This window comes from Amphimedon queenslandica, unplaced genomic scaffold, assembly GCF_000090795.2.
Source record: "Amphimedon queenslandica unplaced genomic scaffold, v1.1 AMPQUscaffold_13240, whole genome shotgun sequence".
NCBI lineage: Eukaryota > Metazoa > Porifera > Demospongiae > Haplosclerida > Niphatidae > Amphimedon > Amphimedon queenslandica.
In genome coordinates this window covers 67,567-75,058 of record NW_003546524.1, presented here as the reverse complement: position 1 = coordinate 75,058, position 7,492 = coordinate 67,567, and the positions used below count along the sequence as shown (strand labels likewise).

The 7,492-nt window shown below is 36.0% G+C and overlaps 1 long non-coding RNA gene across 7 annotated transcripts in view; it reads right to left on the bottom strand.

The window, feature by feature from the left end:
- LOC109584156 (uncharacterized) overlaps window positions 1-7,268 on the bottom strand; it is a 10,473-nt gene extending 3,205 nt beyond the window's left edge. The window contains exons 1-9 of one of the 7 annotated variants that reach the window (XR_002185878.1): window positions 6,957-7,268; window positions 4,777-5,025; window positions 4,590-4,709; window positions 4,276-4,471; window positions 3,579-3,827; window positions 2,170-2,307; window positions 1,580-1,763; window positions 694-824; window positions 95-318 (exon numbers count right to left, since the gene is read on the bottom strand). This is a non-coding gene — a long non-coding RNA (uncharacterized LOC109584156). The other 6 variants (XR_002185874.1, XR_002185877.1, XR_002185875.1 and 3 more) reach the window with 6 other exon arrangements.
- Window positions 7,269-7,492: the final 224 nt, after the last annotated feature.

Sequence of the window (7,492 nt, the reverse complement as noted above, 5' to 3'; positions counted from 1 at the left end):
TATACTAGCTACTCTACATTTAATGTTAGTGATGGTAGTACTAAATATATGCTAACAGTAGGAGGATATTCTGGTATTGCTGGGGATGGACTGATTACTGATCCTATTAATGGATATAATCACAATGGAATGACATTCACTACAAGAGATAATGATAATGATAATGGTGGTGTGAATTGTGCTATTAGATACAGTGGTGCCTGGTGGTTTAACAGTTGCTTTCAATCACATCTCAATGGTCCTTACTATACTAATCCAACTGAAGCTGGTACCTGGTTTGGAATCATATGGTATGATTGGAAAGGAGTTGGCTATAGTCTAAAGTTTACAGAACTAAAAACACGTCGTAACAACTAATCTGTGAATAATGTGATAGCATTGTGTAGAATTGGTTAGTGATTACATGTGTTACTTAGTGACCATTCTTTCATTTATATAATTGTAACAACGACATGTGTATAAGTGTATTGCTAACAACACTTAAGTTCTGTGGACGTATAGTTTAATCTACATGTATTTCTATGCTTAGATTCAATTTTTTTGTTGGTTGTATAATAATAATAATACATGCAATACCATATGTATATGTACATAGCAGTTTCCCTTTTAGAGAACCCATCACGTTTAAGCACCAATGTTAACTAAGACCATGCATTTTAAATCAAAGTACATGTACATATGCATGTAACTTACTTTGACTTCAACGTTGCATTGACCAGGCCCTCCAAACCGGCAAAACCCACCAAGGAGTATGTCTTGATCACGACTAAACTATTAAAACTGTTTCTATCAATCCAGCATTGTCACCCCACCCCCCACCATAGCTACATGTACAATAAACAAACAAATAAATAATAAATAAATAAATTTATGTACAGCACACATCAAAAAAAAGGTTAAGTAGGGTACAGTAGAGAAGAGAACCTTGAAGGTAGTTCATAGATACTTCGCTACTACTTCACTACTCTTCGCTACTACTTCGCTACTCTTCATTACTCTTTGCTGCGTTATGCTGCGATCCCACCCAGTCACATGTACTGTAGTAGAACTTGTGGATAATTCTTTGGCTGCCTGTGCTCTCCAAGGTCATCTATAATACCATTCTCTCCTTCTAGAAGCTTGTTTAGGATGTTTTTGCTCGATTCTACTGTCACGCTACTGTCTTCTACTGTCACACTACTGTCCTGCTACTGTCGGAGTAAGCATGTGCAGAGAAGGAGCAATGAACTACCTAGGCAAAAGTAGAGTAACTGTGGAGTAGCTACTTAGCCTTTTTTTTTATGCGTACTGTAAATACTTTAAAAATAATATTTGCCAATTTGGAATTATTGTAGCTTCTATATACATGTACATGTACATGCAAAAATTGTACAAGTACATGATACTTATAGATAAAAAATTTCTCTGTTATTTAGAGGTCATTTTATACAGTAAGGAATGCAATCGGTACACTACAGTAGGTGCTGTCTGTTAAGTGGAGGTGTACGCTATAAAGAGTGTTTATTAAGAGAGACTATACGGGGAATAGCTAAGGGAATACATTTGTCCATGCATGACCTGTTACTACTACTGAGCTTACAATTAACTCTTGAGACAATGAGATAGTCGTCAACAGAGGCAGACTTCACCTTCCTACAATAGTGGAGAGTGTGTAATGATGATAAGAGATTCATTGAAGCATGGAACCACATGATGATAGAACCTTTAGACTGAGGGAGACATACATGTACATGTAATGAAGGACTTAATAGTACCCTCTAAATCTGGAGAGAGGGAGGGAGAGAAAGAGAGGGAAAATTATTGTACACATAAGATATGTCATTAAACAATTAAGTAAACTGTGTGTGCATATGTATACATACATGTCAAGAGTTATGAACTATAAAGTATGGAGGAAGAGGAGAAAAGAATGGAGGAAGAGATAAAAATGAAGGAAAAGAGAGAAAGAGATCAAGCTACTCACTCTTGACGTACAAAATGTGAATTTCATGCTTTGTTTTTATGTACATATACAATTATGCACACATACATGTACATGTAACTACAAAAACAGTGTGTTGGTATGTTGTAGGTTCACATTAAATAAAATAACAAATACTATATAGTGCATGGAGGGAAAAGGGGGAAGAAGGAAAGGGAAAAGAAAGGAGAAAGAGGATCATTTCTAACCTTTAGCTTCAGCTGCAACAGAATCATAACAACATAATTATTTCAAAGCTGCTCTCATCAAAACTCTACAGTACATTATACTTTGTATCAATGCACAGACTCCTCCCACTGAGACACTCCTACTCATCACCATCCAACCTATTGAAAAATACATGTACATGTAATGTCACATGATAGTTACATGATCAAAACATGCAAATGTATACATGTATGTACATGTACATGTACATTTAAATGGTTTAAAGGTCAATGGTTTAATGGTTTACATAAGGACATGTATACCGTATAGCTTGTATAGCTTGATATTTTCGTGGGTCGATATTTTTGTGGGTTGATATTTTCGTGGTTTGCTCCTGGTGGGGCAATTCGTGGTTTAATTTTCATGGTTGACAGTTTACATAGCCTGTAAGGGGATGGCACTTCAATGATTTTGTGGGTTTAAATTTCGTGGGCAGCCCCATAACCACAAAAACTACGAAATTTACATTCCACAAAAATTTCAAGCTATATGGTATGCATCAGAAAAATTATAAATTAAAAAATTCTGTCCTTGTGATTTTTATCAAAATATCCTGTAATATGTAGTACTCGGTTATTGGCTCTATTTTTGTACAACTTGACAATCCACTGATAAGAATAAAGCTACATTGTAAATCATGATTTGGTAGGAAACTTTGATTACAACTGTAGGTTGAAGAAAAAACATACATAGTACATGTACATGTACATGTGTGCATACAGATTCCTAGGCTTAATGTAGGATTCATACATGTAGGTAAGGCCACTCCAATTTGATTCCTTGTTTCCCATTACCCGCCCGCATGGGGCCGCATCGCTATTCATTATTGCGGTTTTTCATTGATTATACAAGCAATTTATACAGCTGATAATGAATAAATTTAATGAAAATGAACAAACCCGCCCGCCCGCATCAGGCCCGCCTCTGTAATGGGAAACTATGAATCTTATTGGAGTGGCCTAAACAGTACTAAATACTAATCACATACATGTAAATGTATAGTACAATAGTGATGGGCGATTCCGAGTCCGGAGTATTTGATCCTTCGATTCCGAATGGAATCATACTCGTATCGAAAGAGAAGTAGGAATCGTTTGAAATGATTCCAAATTAAATCACACCCAACCGCACCTTTTAATATTAATAATAGTTAATAAAATCAGTAGTTAATACCTTAATCATTGCTGTAATTGATACCACGTGGCTTTGCGCATGCGCAGATGTAGTCTCGGAATCGGTAATTGATTCCATCGATTCCAGTCTCAGAAGTATTCAGAATCGGAATCGAATGCAAATTTCTGGATTCGCCCATCACTATAGTACAATAATACATTTAACACAATAATAAGTACATGTACATACATGTACTGTATGTAAAGATTGTGTGGACCTTCACAGTATTACCATAACCAGATCCAATCTTCATCAACCCAAAGCTACCATGAACATATGGATACTTAAAATCAGTAGCAATAGACCCAACAAGAGATGAAGAGGATGGCTTATGTTCCAGTCCTGGTAGTAACCATTCAACAAGACTCTTATTTTTTATCCCTTGATCAAACCAGTCAGTATCATAAGGTGAACCAATAAGAACAGCTTTTACTGATACTTGTAATGACCTTAATATGTCTGGTACCTGAGGAAAGAGAGGAGAAAGAAGAGAGAAGGAGAGGGGGTAGAGTAGAGATATTGAAATATTCTATTAGAGGAAGGTACATGTACATGTAGTTTACATCAAGATTCATTAATAAATTCAGTACTGTTTGTGTATGCAGTAGAAACAGGTTTACGTACATGTACATGTACACTGTACTTTTATACCAGCAATGAGTAATTACACTTCACTATCTTGCAGATTTAGAGGAAATTTTTCAAAAGAAACTACATGTATTATTTTACTATGGTCCCAAGTAACATGTATAGTATATGTAATATTAAAACAGTGACACTAAATTAATGTACATAAAGCTTGATTGACGGACTACAGTGGCTGATTTGTGAAAGACAAAGAAGCTAGTGCTTGAGAAAATGTGCTAACATGTGATTCATATTTTTTCATTTCTCTTTTATCAACATCTCCTTACTTTTAAATAGTGTCCATTATACATCAACAGGTCCTATCAGTAAAGCTGCAATGGCTGACAATATCTTGCTAGTCTGTCCAAGAGCAGCAACTAAACTTATCAGAGAAGGGGAAGCAACTGCAGAGAGTTTAGAGGCAGCAGCTTCAATTATGACTCATCTACAACTATCTTCATCAGTGTGATTACAATTCTTGAGCTATAGGAGAAAGGGGGAGAGGAAGAGAGACAGAAAGAGAAAGAGAGTGAAGGAAGAAGGGAGAAAACAATGAAAAGAATTATGCTTGTGTTACATGTACATCAATTGAATACGGTACCTGCATCACATGTGATAGAATTTGCAAAATTAAAATCCACAAATTGGATTGTCAGCAGATTTCGTAAAATATAATTCCCTCGAAAAAACATGTGGTGGTAGCAAAGAAGATGTATGTTTACTTGAGCAAAATTTATGGTACACACAAGCATGGACATGCATACATGTACATTAAGGGTTGTACTTACTTCTGGTAATGATTCAATTTCCTTCTTTCCTTCTTTAGTCTCCTCCTCTTCCTCTATCTCCTCCTCATCACTTCCATCATCTTCAGCATATCATCTGTTATACATGTACGTATCAATCCATGCTGTAAAACAAAGTGATGAACTTGAGAATATACATGTACAGAGAATGATGATGAAGCTGGAAACATGATGAGAGAATTATCTCCTTCGGAAACTACAGTTTTCTTCCCTTGTACCTTTTAGGAGTAGCTGGAATGGATTGGGGAAAGGCAGAGAGAGATGGAGCATAGATACGACAATTTATACTTCAGAAATTTGTGCATGATTTAATATTTATGCAGTAATAGTGTTTCGTGTATTATTGAATGTGGCATGTAATTACATGTACATGTATAATGTGTGTATGATCTAATTTTCTTGCAAATTTCTAATTTAGCAAATTAAAGTCATGGTACACGTACATGTAAACAGCAATTAATGTCATTTCATAATTACATCTTTCTTATTAGTATCATTTTTCCTCTTTTTTGTCTTTTTCAATTAATCAATGAACTACATGTACAATGTAAAGGGAGAAATAGAGGGGAGAGAGAAGTGTAATACAATGCATATTACATGTACATCCACATGAACATACATGTACATGTACATGTACACACACCAAATACTTGTAAACATTGCAAGTACTGTACAACCAGAAATAAAAAAAAACATGTACACATGCATACATGTACTACTGGATCAGGTTTCCCACAAAGCATGCTACATGGAAATAAGCTGAAAGCATACATGTAGCTGACAAGCCTTTATTGTACAGGTCTTTATTATACAAGCCTTTATCATTTATGCTCCTCAGACTGATCTGCAGGTCTCTCACTAGCTTTCTTTCCCGCCACTTAGTGCATGTACATGTAGGTGTGGTAAATTAACTTCTGGTATATGTTAATCATGAATTATTTATAAGCATATTCCACCCCTGCGTGAGGAAGGCGCAGGGGACATTTGTACGAATGATTTTTGTGCATTTTTGTGCAATTTTGATTTTGATCAAAATCCATTCATAATTTCTAAACAACATCATGTAAGCACAATGTACATGTACATGTACCAGAAAATGCACATGTAGCAAAAAACTCTCCTAGTAATTTTCACTGTACTGTGTATACAAATCTTTACTTGATCAGATTTATGAGCAATTTAAAAAATTTTGACAAGAAGCTCCAAACTAAGCTAAATTCCTGAAGAAAACCCTGTATTGGATTCTGTGATTGATAATGTACCCTATAGCAAAAATTTTGGAGGGAGTTAAATTTGGCTAATTGCTAATTTTTGGTGATTGGTGAATTTTAATTTGGCCAATTAGTAGCTATGTGCCATTGAGCGTATAATGGCTGAAAATGCAAGATTTTATTTTGGCAAATGGTACTCTCGCCCTACCCCTTTGCTACCTGCGGAGGAAGGGTCTTGAGACACTCACAGTAAAAATGTGTGCTTCATGCAGAGAAATCCACATCACAATCAGATTGCTCGAACCACATGTAGGACAAATAGTCATCAGTGTGACCGAGGAGCTCTGTTTAAGACAAAAGAGGAAGAATTAGGACCAAATAAAGGAAGGAATGAGCCTGTAATGCTCCATGGACTTCTTTCTCAAGGTTTAAGAGCAGCATTATTATGCTGCTTACTACAACGACGCCATCGGACTTACGACGTAATTATACTATCACCTGTTTACAATAAAATGTCATCAATGAAAAGTAAATATTATGGCGCTCTATGAAGAGTTGCTGCTCTCAAATCTGCAAAAGATGTCCAAGAGGCTCTGTCCTTGTCTTCTTTTAGCTGCAAAGCATCTGTTTCAGCTGTTTTGATTGATCTGGTCTCCTCTGTCACATGACGTAAGGCCAGCCACATGGTCTTCTTTGCACACATTTTTACCTGATTGTCTCCAGACCCTTAGCGAAGGGGCGGGGCAAGACTAGGCAAATGACTATCAAAATGCCAAATTCACCAAATTTAATTCTCTCCAAAAATTTCCCACAATACGGTATAACATAGCAACAATGTACATCTGCAATTAGTTAATTATAAATCAAAAGGCTTACAAATGACATGAAAGGCTACACAGCAAAATTAACAATACCCATAATTAACCAAGCGTAATTAACAGCCTAGCTTACATGTTGCATGTCTCAGTACTAACTACTTGGTAAACTCTTTGATCAAAGTCTCTCTCCAGTATCTTCTTAAATAACTTGGTGAATGAATTAATAATGCCATAGATTCCGAAGTTCTCTCCTCCTCCAGAGTCTAGACAGTACCGAGACGTTTCAGTAATGCCAATGGCGTCTATTTAGATCTCATGGATCTAGATCTAGTTCATCCCGAGCTCGTCGGTAGTATCCTACTTCAGAAGAAAAAGATAGGCTACTCTTTTCGTTCTTGACTTCAAGTTCAAAAATGGGAAAGCTAGCTACAAAGTTCACTTCCAAGTCCCAATTTTAATTAATCAAGTAATAATTATTAATTAATTTAATTTTGCATTTCTATGGTTACATATAACGTTTATAAGATGCTTGAGTCATAGATATCCCTATAAGATGTATGATGCAGTGTCACTGTTACTGCTGTCTGTTGCCTTCTGGTTAGGCTTGAACATAGATATTGGTGCTATTAGTACATGTCCATGCCCACCAACCTCGGGTAAGTGTGGTCA